Source organism: Zalophus californianus, chromosome 15, assembly GCF_009762305.2.
Source record: "Zalophus californianus isolate mZalCal1 chromosome 15, mZalCal1.pri.v2, whole genome shotgun sequence".
Lineage (NCBI taxonomy): Eukaryota > Metazoa > Chordata > Mammalia > Carnivora > Otariidae > Zalophus > Zalophus californianus.
In genome coordinates, this window is record NC_045609.1 from 77,643,879 (window position 1) to 77,656,744 (window position 12,866).

At 45.4% G+C, this 12,866-nt stretch overlaps 1 protein-coding gene across 3 annotated transcripts in view; it reads left to right on the forward strand.

Moving 5' to 3' along the window:
- Positions 1-8,685: 8,685 nt before the first annotated feature.
- PLPP4 (phospholipid phosphatase 4) overlaps positions 8,686-12,866 on the forward strand; it is a 158,383-nt gene continuing 154,202 nt past the window's right edge. For 2 of the 3 annotated variants that reach the window (XM_027596266.2, XM_027596264.2), the window contains exon 1: positions 8,686-8,745. The gene's annotated coding sequence lies outside the window, so the exon portion shown is untranslated. Of the gene's footprint in view, positions 8,746-8,947; positions 8,973-12,866 lie in introns of those variants that run through there. The other variant, XM_027596265.2, reaches the window with a different exon arrangement.

A 12,866-nucleotide genomic window follows, 5' to 3' on the forward strand; every position in this document is an offset into this window, starting at 1 on the left:
ACTCTATGATCGTGCTTACAGAAATTTGCTAATTAATATGTGTAAGGATGCTCACTGTAGCACTGTTTGTCATGGAAAAAAAAATAACAGGAAACAACGTGTGACGGCTAATTTTATGGGTCAACGTGACTAGACTAAGGGGTGCCCAGATAGCTGGTAAAATATTATTGGAGCTGATTCTGCAGGTGGCCACAGCTGTGACAGGTTCCTGAGGAAAAGGAGTGGGAAGACAGTGCCTGTAATTTAGAAAAATGACTCAGGTGGCAAGGGGAAGAATGGGTTGGAAAAGTGAGATGTTAGAGGCAAGTTTCTAGATTTAGGTCGCTATTATGGGCTGCATTGCGTTTCCCCAAGCACCCTAACACCCTGTACCTGTCACTGTGATCTTATTTGGAAATAGGGTCTTTGCAGATGTCATCAAGGTAAGATGAGACCATTAGAGTGAATCCTAATCCGATGTGACTGGGGTCTGCGTAAGAAGAGGGAAATTTAGACACAGTCACACACAGGGAGGGCGCCGTGTGACAACAATGGAGGCAGGGATTGTTGCTACGCAACGGCAAACCAAGGCGCCCCAAGGAGCGCTGGTGATGGAGACGCTGTGAGAAAGGCATGGAACAGATTCTCCCTTGAGCCTTTGAGAGAGCGTGTTCCTGCCGACGCCTTGCTTCCAGATCCTGGCCTCCAGAACTCTGAGAGGGTAGGTTTCTGGAGTTTTCAGCCCCCCAGGTGTGGTGGCCTGTTAATGGCAGCCAGAGCAGCCCCCAGTGCTTCCTGAAAACCAGCCGGCCTGGGCCTCAGCCTCAACGTCACACAGAGGTGTGGTGCCCAACTGGAGGCCAAATTCAAAGCGCCAACTGTCTTGGTCAAAGGAGGCTATGAGGACCTTCGACAGCTCAGGCACGTCCTCAGCAATGTGCTTCAGAAGGCGGTGGAGACTGATCCCCTTCTGCCTCAGCAGATGCCCTGAGGCGCCCTCGGGAGCGAGGCTGGGAGAGAGGGTGCAGCCGAGCGGGAGGCTGCTCTGTGCTCCCCTGAAACCCCAACGCACTCCTGGAGCTCCAAGAAGCATTACAATGGCAGGGCCAGAAGGGGCAGAAGTGATACCACACTCCGGATGCTTCTGAGACTTTATAGCCTGAGGGTTGGTCCCTCGGACAACTAACCTGGAGTGGGATGTGCCCTGTGCCCTGCATGCGGAGACTGCCGGCACCTCTGGGTTTAAGCCGCTGCCTCCTGTCACTGACTCAGGGACAGTTTAAAAATGAAAGTGAGAACCTCACTCCATAATTAAAGAATGCAAATCAGAGCAACAAAGAGGCCATTGTTCATGCATTGAATTGGAAAGAAATTAAATTAGGTGTCCGGGACAGGGGAGGGAGGCGGTGTGTGGCAGTCAATCTCAGAATGTTGATGGGAGTGGAAACGTTTGCAGCCTCTCAGGAGGATCATGTCTATCAAAACGTTTAGTGCATAGACAGGGCCCTATACAGTGTAGGTAAGTTCCTACACTGGTACGAATCTACTCTATGATCCTGCTTGCAGAAATTTGCTAATTAACATGTGTAAGGATGCTCACTGCAGCACTGTTTGTCATGGAAAAAATAGAAAAAAAAATAATAAAATAACAGGAAGCAACTTGTGATGGCTAATTTTATGGGTCAACACGACTAGACTAAGGGATACCCGCCTAGCTGGTAAAATAGTATTTCTGGGTGTGTCTGTGAGGGGGTTTCTGGAAAAGAATAGCATCTGAATTGGCAGATGGATCTCATCGAAGTGGATGGGCAAGCTAGCGAGAGCCTGAGTAGAACAAGGCGGAGGAAAGATGGATTTGTTCTCCACTTAACCTGGGCCGTCCATCTCCTGCCCTCAGACACCGGCACTCCCGGTTGTTGGGCCTTCACACTCAGACCAAGACTTATACCATTGACTCTCCTGGTTCTCAGGCCTTCAGACTTAGGTTGAAAACACTCCACCAGCTTTCCCGGGCCACCCGGCTTGCAGACAGCAGACGGTGGGACGTCTCCGTCTCCATAATTGCATGAGCCAAACCCTCATAATAAATCTCTTTCAGTATATCTCTATATATCCTATTGGTTCTGTTTCTCTGAGGAACTCTAAGACACAACCTAAATGTTGTTCAGTAGGAAACTGGATAATTTTATTATGTACATCTCTACAATGAATTACTAAAATTAATTGGGAGACTATTCTGGGGTAACTGTATTGCTGGATGGAGTATAACTTGGTACAATCACTTTTTAATGTTTTAAACTAAAATAGCTTTATTTGAGCTGAAAACACAATTCTATAACTTGGAAACTGTTTTTCAGCCTCTGCTAAGAATGAACAAATGCATACCAAGATATACCCACAGGTCTACTCCTGTGTGTGTTCCCCACAGACTTGCATCATATAATCAACCAAAGACATTAAGAATGTTCCCAATAGCATCATTTATAACAGCCCAAATTGAAAACAATGCAAATATCCTAACATTGTAGACTGGGTTAATAAATTGTGGAATAGGCATATTATTTGGAATACTACGCAGCAATGAAAACAAACTGCTCTCTACACAACAACACAGGTAAATCTTACAAACATAATGTTGAAGTAAAGAAATAGGCATAAAAGGCAGTGTAGTGGTACATACCACATGATTCCAGGTGTCTGAAGCTCAAAATCCTGTAAAACTAAATGAGTGAAAGAAGTCCAGGTGGGGGTGACATTTGTTGGGGTTAAGTAATGACTGCGGTGAGATATGGCAGAGTCTGTTTCTTGGCATAGGTGGTGATTACTTGAATGTGTTCACTTTGAAAATTCATCAAGCTCTACACTGATGATTTTGGTACTTTATTTACATACTACTTCAATGAAAAATTTACTTAAAAATAGATACCACTCAACAACAAAAAGAACAAACAACCCAATTTAAAAAAATGGGCCAAGGACTTGAATAGACATTCCTTCAAAGATATATGGACGCAAGGGGCACCTGGGTGGCTCAGTTGGTTAAGCGACTGCCTTCGGCTCAGGTCATGATCCTCGAGTCCCAGGATCAAGTCCCGCATCTGGCTCTCTGCTCAGCAGGGAGTCTGCTTCTCCCTCTGCCCCTCCCCGCTCTCATGTGCTCTCTCTCTCTCATTCTCTCTCTCAAATAAATAAATAAAATCTTTTAAAAAAAAGATATATGGATGCCCAATACATGCATGAACGATCACTCAGTGTCACTAATCATTTGGGAAGAGCAGATCAAAACTGTAATGAGTTACCACTTCATACCCGTTAGGATGGCAATGACTCTAAAAAAGAGGGAAAATGACAGGTATTGGTGAGGATGTGGGGAAACTGGAACCCTTATACATTTCTGGTGGAAACATAAAAATTGTGCAGCTGCTGTGGAAAATGTTTTGGTAGTTCCTCAAAAAGTTAAACATACAATTACCATATGATCCAGCACTTCTACTTCTAACCATATACCTCAAAGAATTTAAAGCAGGGACTCAACAGTACTTGTATACTCATAGCCAAAAGATGAAAGCAACCCACGTGTCCATCGAGAGATGAATATGTCCACACAACGGAATATTATTCAGTGATAAAAAGGAATGGCTACACCAGCGATGTGCTTTGAAAACATTGCGTTAAGTGAAATAAGCCAGACACAAAAGGATCAATATTGTATGAAATCCCCATGTATGAGGTACCTGAAATAGACAAATTCATTGAGACAGGAACTAAAATGGAGGTTATCATGGGCTGGTGGGAGGGAGAATGAGGAGTTAGTATTTAATGAGTATGGAGTTTCAGTCTGGAATGATGAAAAGTTCTGGAAATGGATAGCGGTGATGTTGCCTATGGTTATGCATCTGAGAGTTCGAATGTACTTAATGCCCCTGAACGGTACACTTAAAAGGGTAAATTTTATGTATATTTTATCACAATAAGAAAGAAATACGATATAAATAAGAAATAGAGATCTGTGATATGAAATGATCACTAACACATATTAAGGGAAAAATCAAGAACAGCATATATAAAGAACCTAACTCGAATTGAATATTTTAAAAGCATATGCAAATAGATGCAGTTACTTTAATATTTTAACCCAAGGATGTGCACGAAACTTTGATGGTGCTTATCTTTGCAGAGGACTGGAAGTAGCAGGGAGAGCAGGTGGTCCTTTTTTACTGAAAACCTTTCTCTGTATAGTCTGAGATCTTCTTTCCCTCCGGGCACATGCATTGTCTTTGTTCAAATAACCCTAATATAACAAGGGAGGAGGGAGTGCGTGGAAGTTCCCTTGTAGTCACAGCTCCCCCGTCCTGCGGGGAGCAGTCCCGAGCCCAGGGTGGGAAACAAGCCAGCAGAGCCCCTGGCTTTGGGTGCCCCTGCTTCTCCCCAGGACAGCGTGACACAGGACAGGCTGACTATTGCACTTACATCGTGGAATGAGCAAAGCCTGGGGCTCCTGTTTATGGAAGACCCGGTCCCGTTCATTTTTAGAGGCCAAATTATAGAACTCTTCACCTTTGTTTTATAGTAGTTGTTTCGATAATAGAAACTGAAGTACTTGCCCAAGAGGGTAAGGGAGAGCCAACCGGTTATGTCTTTGAACAATAACCTGCTATATAGTCAATGCCTGCAAATCACTGGTGTTAGCAGAGTCGTTTCCTGGAGGAAGCGTCCATGCTCCTAGATGGGTTTTGGACTTTCAGGAGACTCAGTGGAGCTGTTTGCATTATTATCACTGTGAAGTAGAGTCATTATTCCACTGAATCTGTGACAAGTGTGACAATGGAGCAGGGCCTTGCTGTCCCCTAACTGCCTTCTTGGTGGAAAGCAAATTCCTTGGGTCTGAGCTATTGGTCCAATGAGATGTTTCTTAAAGTATCTCACACACGAGCAGGAAAGAAGTCCCACATTTTCCCAGAATTCAAGGAACATTGTTGTCACTTGTGTCAAATAGCTGTAGAGTGGCTGTTCCCAGGAGCTTTAGAGCATCTTCACTCTGTCAAGTGGCCCCAAGGGACATGAGACAGACGCCACTTCAAAACCACGGGGACAGGGTGTTAATGAAATACCTCATCACTGAGAAGTTTCTGGTTGACTCAAAAGTGTAACTTCCCTTTGGAGGAGCATTGCTAGTTTCAAAAATTAAAGTGTAATCAGATGGGACAAGAATCCTGTTTTTCCAGCAGTGGATTCCAAAGCTGGGTTTAGCAAGGCAAAGAAAAACATTTTATTGCTTTAACAGAAGCTCTTCATTGTACCCATTTCACAGCATAATTTTGCTTCTGTTTTATGACAAGGAAATCTCTGGGTTATGATGTGGTGGCTTTCCTGAACAATCTCACCATCCAGCAAGATCCCACTATAGTCCCCAGCCGGGGTGGGGTGGGTGCTTCCATTAGGTTGGTCAAAAACAGAGCTGACAGCTGCAGAAATCCTAGGCTGTGGCTAATGCTCAGAGGTGTCGGCTTTTCTGTGAGGAAGGCTGTGCTTGTTCGTTTCATTTGAGAAGACATAAACACCAAGTAATTACCACTTCTCTAATTCCACTCCACAAGGAGGGGCCTAATCATCATTAATTCCTCTGGGGTGTGCACTATGCCACCAGCCCTGTGATGCGCAGGTCTGGAATTAATCTGGATGTAACACTGCATCCTTGTCATTTAGCATTGGTTAATCTCTCTCTCTCTCTCTTTCACACACACACACACACACACACACACACACATACACACACACACAAAACCAGAAGCCCTGAGCATATTTTCTATGGGAATGTGGAACACAGAGGGAACGGGCTAGGATCTGCATTTGGGTGGAGCCTGGAAGATGACAAAACCAAATTTGTGTGATGCCGAGGCTCTGAGGAAGTCCCAAGGGCAGGCTCAGACCTCCGTCGTCCCTTCCTTATGAGTGAAGCCAGGATGAGATGGGAGGAAGGTACTTGATGACTGGGGTGGGTGGGAAGACAGACAGATGCTCCTGCTACCCAGGCCTAGCCTGGCCTTCCCTGCCAGAGCCGTGCTGTCTGGAGTTGATCTCATCTGGGATGAGAATGACACAGTGGGCCTATTAGCAAGAATAAATTAGACTAATGTGATAATGATTGTCTGCCAGTTCTTTTATACCAAGGCACACGTAGTATATCCTTTTTTTTTTTTTTTTTAGTAGAATAATCTGTAGACAAATCATGATTCATTTTCATGGGCAGTTTTATCAACCATGAGGTTCCCCCCCCCACCTTCTGCATCTGATAAGCTGTAATTTGCATCATATCCTTGTTTTTATTAGCCCTGTTTTATTTTAGACTGAGCCGTTGTGTTTGCTCCCTGTTTCAACATTTTCCCAAAGGAGAGAGATAGAAGAGCACACACTTCCAAGGTTTAGATCCACAGGCTGGAGTTGGAAGCAGTCTCTCCTTCCCAATCAGGCAATGTTCTGGGATCACCCTTCTTCTTCTTTTTTTTTTTTTTAAAGATTTTATTTATTTATTTGACAGAGAGATAGACAGTGTGAGCAGGAACACAAGCAGGGGGAGTGGGAGAGGGAGAAGCAGGCTCCCCGCTGAGCAGGGATCATGACCTGAGCCAAAGGCAGACACTTCACCGACTGAGCCACCCAGGCGCCCCATGGGGTCACCCTTCTTGATCCTACCGGGGTGTCTTTGAGCCTCCTGGTCTCCTGAACAGTCCTGTCCTCACTTGGCATACCTGGGGACCCTGCTCCTTCAGATGTCTCCCCTGTGAAGCCTCTCCTGCCCCCTGCCCCAGATATCTATTCATTCAAAAAACGTTTGAAATGATGTGATGGGCACTTGTTGGGGCACTGGGGTGCCGTGGTAGACATAGCAGCCCTAGCACCTGTGCTCCTGGAACTTAGAGTTCAGTGAGGACCCAAGATAAAAAAATAATAAGTGAATAAGCAAACACAGTTATTTCAACAGTGGTAGGTTATATAAAGATAACCAAACGCTAGGATGGAGCATGATGGAGGAGCTCTCAGGTAAGGCAGTTGGGAGAAGCCCTCTTTCTGGAAGTGACCTGTAATCTGACCCTTGGAGGATGAGCAGGAGCCAGTTGACCCTAGAGCAGGGGAAGGGCATTTCAGAACCTGGGAAGGCCAAAGGAAGGAGCAGGGTGAGTTTGAGGAACTGAAAGAAGCTAGCAGGACTGGTGAGAACATGGATTAAGGGCTCCCAGTCTGTGCCCTCAAAACCTTTTGTGCATACTCTCCATATAGGGTGCCTTGTGGTTCTCTAAGTTGGGTGTCTGGATGTCTGCCTCCTGTCTCTGCTCTTATCCTCTGGCATCTCCAGCAACTGGGTCCCTCCCAGACACACAGTAGGTATACAGCGTGTGTTTGTTGATTGGAGAAGTCCATGACGCTGGTCTTGTCTGTGCTGGGTGCTTGTTATGTGCCTCTGTGTAAGTCCTTGCTCTGGTTAATTCTGGTTGCTTGCGTAACTGCAGCAACTTTGGCTTAATGCCATAAATGAATTCCATACAAAGTGATGTAGATAGCCCAGGCTTTGAGGCGAGAACAGACACGGGAGATCATCAATCCAGTTTTCTCAGGGGAACGTGACTTATCCAAGGTCACACAACAAGCTAACGACTGGAAGGAGACTGGCTCCTGGAGCCCTTGACTCCCAGGCTTTGCTATGTCCACTGGCCATCTGGTCTCCACTATGCCTCACCTCTCCAGGTTCCTCCACATACAAAAGGCTAGGAGGGTGGGGCTAGAGCCTGGGCCCCGGAGCCGGCCTGCCCTGGGGCCGATGCCAGGTGCACTGCCGAAGCCTGGCTCCCACGCTGAGCAATGCCTCAGTTCCCCCATCTTCAAAATGGGGTAACAGCTAAATTTATCGTTTAGTGCAATGATAATTCAGTTAAATTAAGTAATTCATGCAAAGAACCTGGCACTTAGTAAGAACTTCATAAATGTCAACTATGATTATCCTTTCTCTATATTCTGAAGTCAGCAGAGGCTCAGCACAGGTTTCCAACAATTCTTTCCTTTATGCATTTTTTTCTTTCTATTATCTACTGAACTGGATTTTATTTATCCATCTCCCCCTGGGCAAATGTTGGAAAAATTATAAATCCCAAGCTATTGTTTCCTCATTAAATTTTAGAAAATGACACCGTACTGCTATGATGCGCTCTTGCCCAACACTCCCAGTGTAGGGAGGAGGCTTGTTCTGATTAGAGAAGGTAATTAGTCATGCGCAAGCAATGCAAATAGCGTGGAGGAGAAAGGGCCTCTGTGGGGAGAGAAATGGCTTGGATCGTGGTCTTGAAGATGAGATTATAAATGAGACAAAGGATTCACGTGCATAAAATACATCCTGATAAAGAGAAACCGAGAAAATGCAAATGGAAATGAAAAGGTTTGAAAAGGCTTCAGTTGTCTAAATGAAACACTGAGCTTCATGTCTTATATTTATCAGATGCCTAATGAGGATTTAAATGGAGGGGTAGGGGCACCTGGGTGGCTCAATTGGTCGAGCATCCGACTCTTGGTTTCAGCTCGGGTCATGATCTCAGGCTCAGGTCACAATCTCAGCATTGTGAGATCAAGCCCCGTGTTGGGCTCCGAGCTCAGCGGGTAGTCTGCTTGAGATTCTTCCTCTCCCTCTCCCTCTGCAAGCCCACTTCCCCACCCTCTCTCTCTCAAATCAATCAATCAATCTTTAAAGAAATAAAATAAATGGAGGGGAGGAGACAGGTGAGTAGTAGGCAGATGGGTGGACAGACAGGTGGACAGGTGGAGGGTGGGCAGTTGGGTGGATGGGGGGGTGGCTGGCCTTGTGGGTGAATGGATGGAGATAGCCAGACAGATGGATGGGGGATGGGTAGATGGAGAGGCAGGTAGGTGGGCTGGTGGATTAAGACAAAAGGTTCACCTGATTTTTCACATTAACTCATCTGGAGCTCCATGAAGTATTGCAAATAGTAAGTATATCCGTGTGAAGTTACATGTTTTATTTCCTCAACTATCAATAAGAAAAAAAAACAAGTACAAATTAGCCTTGTAGACGAAAGGCAGAATTATCGTTTTATTCTCTGTATAGAAAATAACACAAGATTATTGTCACATGAATAGGCAAAAAAAAAAAAAGAGGCAGGAAAGAAGTAATACAAGGTTGTATCAGGCAGCTAATTAGTAACAAATCACATTGGTTTTCTGGATTTTGTGATGTTAAAATTATGATTTATTTTCTCATTCTTAAAAAAAATTCACTGTTATTTTTAATTTTATTTTTGTGATATTGTGATATTGTAAGCTATTTCTTAAAGAGGGAACCCAAAAGTGTTTCCATTTCAGGTCCCACAAAACCTGGGTTCCTCCTAATGGTGAAGCATAAACTTTACCTTCCTGGTCCCCACTCCGCTCTTCTGCACTCACACCTGCCACCATCCTAGCCCTAATTAAACCAGACCACTTGTCTGCTGACACCTAAGCCCCTGAGCGGGGCTAAGAGATACCTAACTTGGATGGCGGTCTCTGGTCTCAAAATGGGCACTTGGCACTGCTCCACCCCATGCTGTGTTTTCTCGGTAAACCCACCTTCCCACGATTGTCCATGACGATGTCATACCCGTGCTTTCCTCAGAGCTCCAACATCTCACCCTGTCCACTTGCTTAGCTGATGACTTCTGTTCTTTCACTGAGAAAATAGACAGGAACCACCCACCTCCCTCAATCTACCCATCAGAGTCCTCTGCCCCACCCTTTCTGGAAGACGCAAAGATGTGAGAGTAACAGGTGCTTGGGTGCCCCACTGTTCTTAGCCCACTCTGGAGGCCACTGGGGAGAGTTCTCTTTCAGGCCAACATCCTCCTGCTTCTCTGCCCAAGGGGGTTCTTTGGTCATGGGTGTGGGTGCATCTAGAAGAGCCGAGGAGCCCTTAGTCAATAGGGGATGGGGTGAGTGCTCACCCTCTGTGGAACAGTTCTGATTCTCAGCGACCCTAGCTGGATGGAGCCCCAGTGTCCACAGCAGCTAATGCACACACCTGCTATTGACTTTCTTCCCTTCCCTGTCTTTTTCCCAAACTCTCACTGTGCTTCTTGGGATCCACCTCCCTAGTAAGCTACTTGCCCCTGAATCTTTGCTCAGAGACTTCTTAGTCTTCAAACTGCATCCCAAACCCACTGGGTCCTTACCCCTTTCACCGGCAGCACCCCGGTCTGAGCCACCCCTCACCTCGCACCTGTAATATTGTGGAAGCCTCTCTCTTTCTTTCTCCGCTTCCACTGTCGCCCCATGTGGTTATTCTACCGAGAAAAGCTGGAGGATCTTGATCTTTCAAGGGCATAAATCAAATCATGGGACTCATCTGCTTAAAATCCTTGGATAGTTGCCCACCAAATGTCGAGTAATATCCCAGAAGCTCACCTCAGCCCCTCCACCTCCCTGGCTCCATCTCATTTCCTGTGCCCCCTCAGCCAAGCTCTGTTCCCATGGGTCTTTGCTCTAGAACATGCCAAGCTTGCTCCTGTCTCAGACCCCGTGCTCAAGTGTTACCTCCTCAGAAATATCGTCCCTCTCCGATGGAAGGAACAATGGTTCCCTAAAGATGGAATATCCTAATCCCCGGACCCTGTGGATATTGACCTCCCTTGGCAAAAAGAGAGCTTTGTAATCAAATTAAGGATCTTGAGATGGAGATATTATCCTGAATTGTTTGGGTGGGCCAGTGTAACCACTATAGAATCCTTATAAGAGAGAAGCAGGAAGGCTAGAGTGAGAAAAGGCAATTGAATGAGGGAATGGGAGAGGGAGCAGGAAGAGAGGAGAGAGGAAGACGCTGTGTTGCGGAGGACAGGATCAGGAACGATGGAAAGGGATTCTTCCCCAGAGCCTCTGAAAGGGATACAGCCCTGCCAACACTGTGCTTTTAGGGCTTCTGCCCCCCGCCCCGAAATGTAAGAAAATAAATTTGTGTTTATGTAAGCCACTAAATTTGTGTTCCTTTGTTACGATGTGATTTGAAGGTTAAGGTTTGAGAGCAAACAGCCAAGAAAGAATTCTTGAGACGTTTTTGGTGCAAAAAGATGACTTTATTATAGCACGGCGACAGCACCCGTGGGCAGTAAGAGCTGCACTGGGATTGTGAGGAGTGACTGATGATACACTTTTTAATTAGTGGGGGTTAGGGATAGTGTTAAGTCTCTAAGGAATTTGGAAGCAAGGCTTTCAGGACCTTGAGGGGCTAGCTGCTGTTAAGGTAAGATTACTCTTCGTCTTTAATAAAACATAAACATGAAGGTATTAAGGCAGCTAGGAGTTCCTTGAGGAATATCATGCTGTGTATGTTTCAGGTCTCTAACCCGAGGGCTGCAAGCTATAAGGAAATTTAATTTTGGCTACATTTCTCCTGCCTTTGTTCTCATTAGTTACAGCAGCAAGAAGGAAGGAGCAGATCCTCCGGTGAATTGTGCTTTTCTCCCCAGCACTGAGCACAATCTCATCAGTACCATTTGTGATTTGTTTGTTTACTTGTTTACTCGTGATGCCCCCTAGAACGTAAGCTCTGTGAAGGCAGTCTGTGTTGGTCACTATTCTACTCCCAGCAGCACCCGGAGGTGGGGCGGCGCCTTTGCAAAGTCTGCGCACCTACAAGTGTCCCTGCCCTTCCCACGCCTGACACGACTTGTTGAATGCATGATGAAGACTGTTTCCCGTCATGACCACTGAAATATGCTTTACCTACAGAGACAGACTTCTCCTTGGCTGCACGTGCCATGTGAGTTGTTCTTCTACCCAGTATTGATGTGTTTGCCCTGAGCCAGCCATACCTGCCACCCGCTCTCCTCATGGAACCAAAGGCACTGGAGTGGGTCTTTTGCTTCTCAGGACACGTTTGGGTTGCCCTCAATAATGGGAATAATTAATTGTAAGTGTACTTCCCAATTGGATAAATCCTCATAGGGGGACCGGGAAGACATTTTCATTCATTCTCAAGGCCACATTATTACATTCCCCAACTCAAGGAGGCCGTTCACTGCTCACATCTGGGGCTCAACCCTCCTGGTGACAATGCCTTCTGCCTATTTTTGCTACCATGGATTTCTTTCTACTCTATCTAATTTCTGCTTCCTCATAGCTTCTGTGCACATGGAATTTTTACCAACTCGTGATTTCTACTACCTTACGATGACTACACTCTGTCTTTCAGAGGGTAGTAAATGCTTGACTTATGTACACCAAGTTGGTTCCTTGTTGCCAACAATATAGGAAATGCAGGTTTTTTAGGTTAGCAATGAAAGCTACTCTTGATCAAATTAACATATAAATTATTGAGGCTGTGAACTGAAGGCGGAACAGTTTACATTGGGAGTCAGAAATTCACCAAGTCATTTCCTCGTTAAAGGAGAAATTACCTTGAACAGCCACCACAGGCTTGGTGATATTAGCATTTTAAAACAATTGAATGCATTCTTTCATCTTTTATGCTGTTATGGACCTTAATGGAGTAAACATAGCAGGAAAAAAGTTAGTAAAATATGAAAGGGAGAAATTAGGCAGACTGCTAATTCTTTAGCAGAATTAAACACAGACGCCTCAAAGGTATTTCTCGGCTGCTTTACAGATAATAGCTAAATAATTAATTCACTTTATGTATCCTCATGTGGCAGGAAATGCCAAATCTCTTTTAAATGTTGTTACATTTGTTTCTGAGTTTCTCCGGAAAGTTACATGAGGAAGGGCTTTTAGGTGGCAACGTTGAGATTCTCTAAAACCTTTTAGTCCCATGTTTAGAGGAAGTAAAAATTATCTTGGCTGACTGGGCAGCCATCCCTGGCCCTGGGGGAATGCTAGGTCGGCGGGGGCGAGGGGGG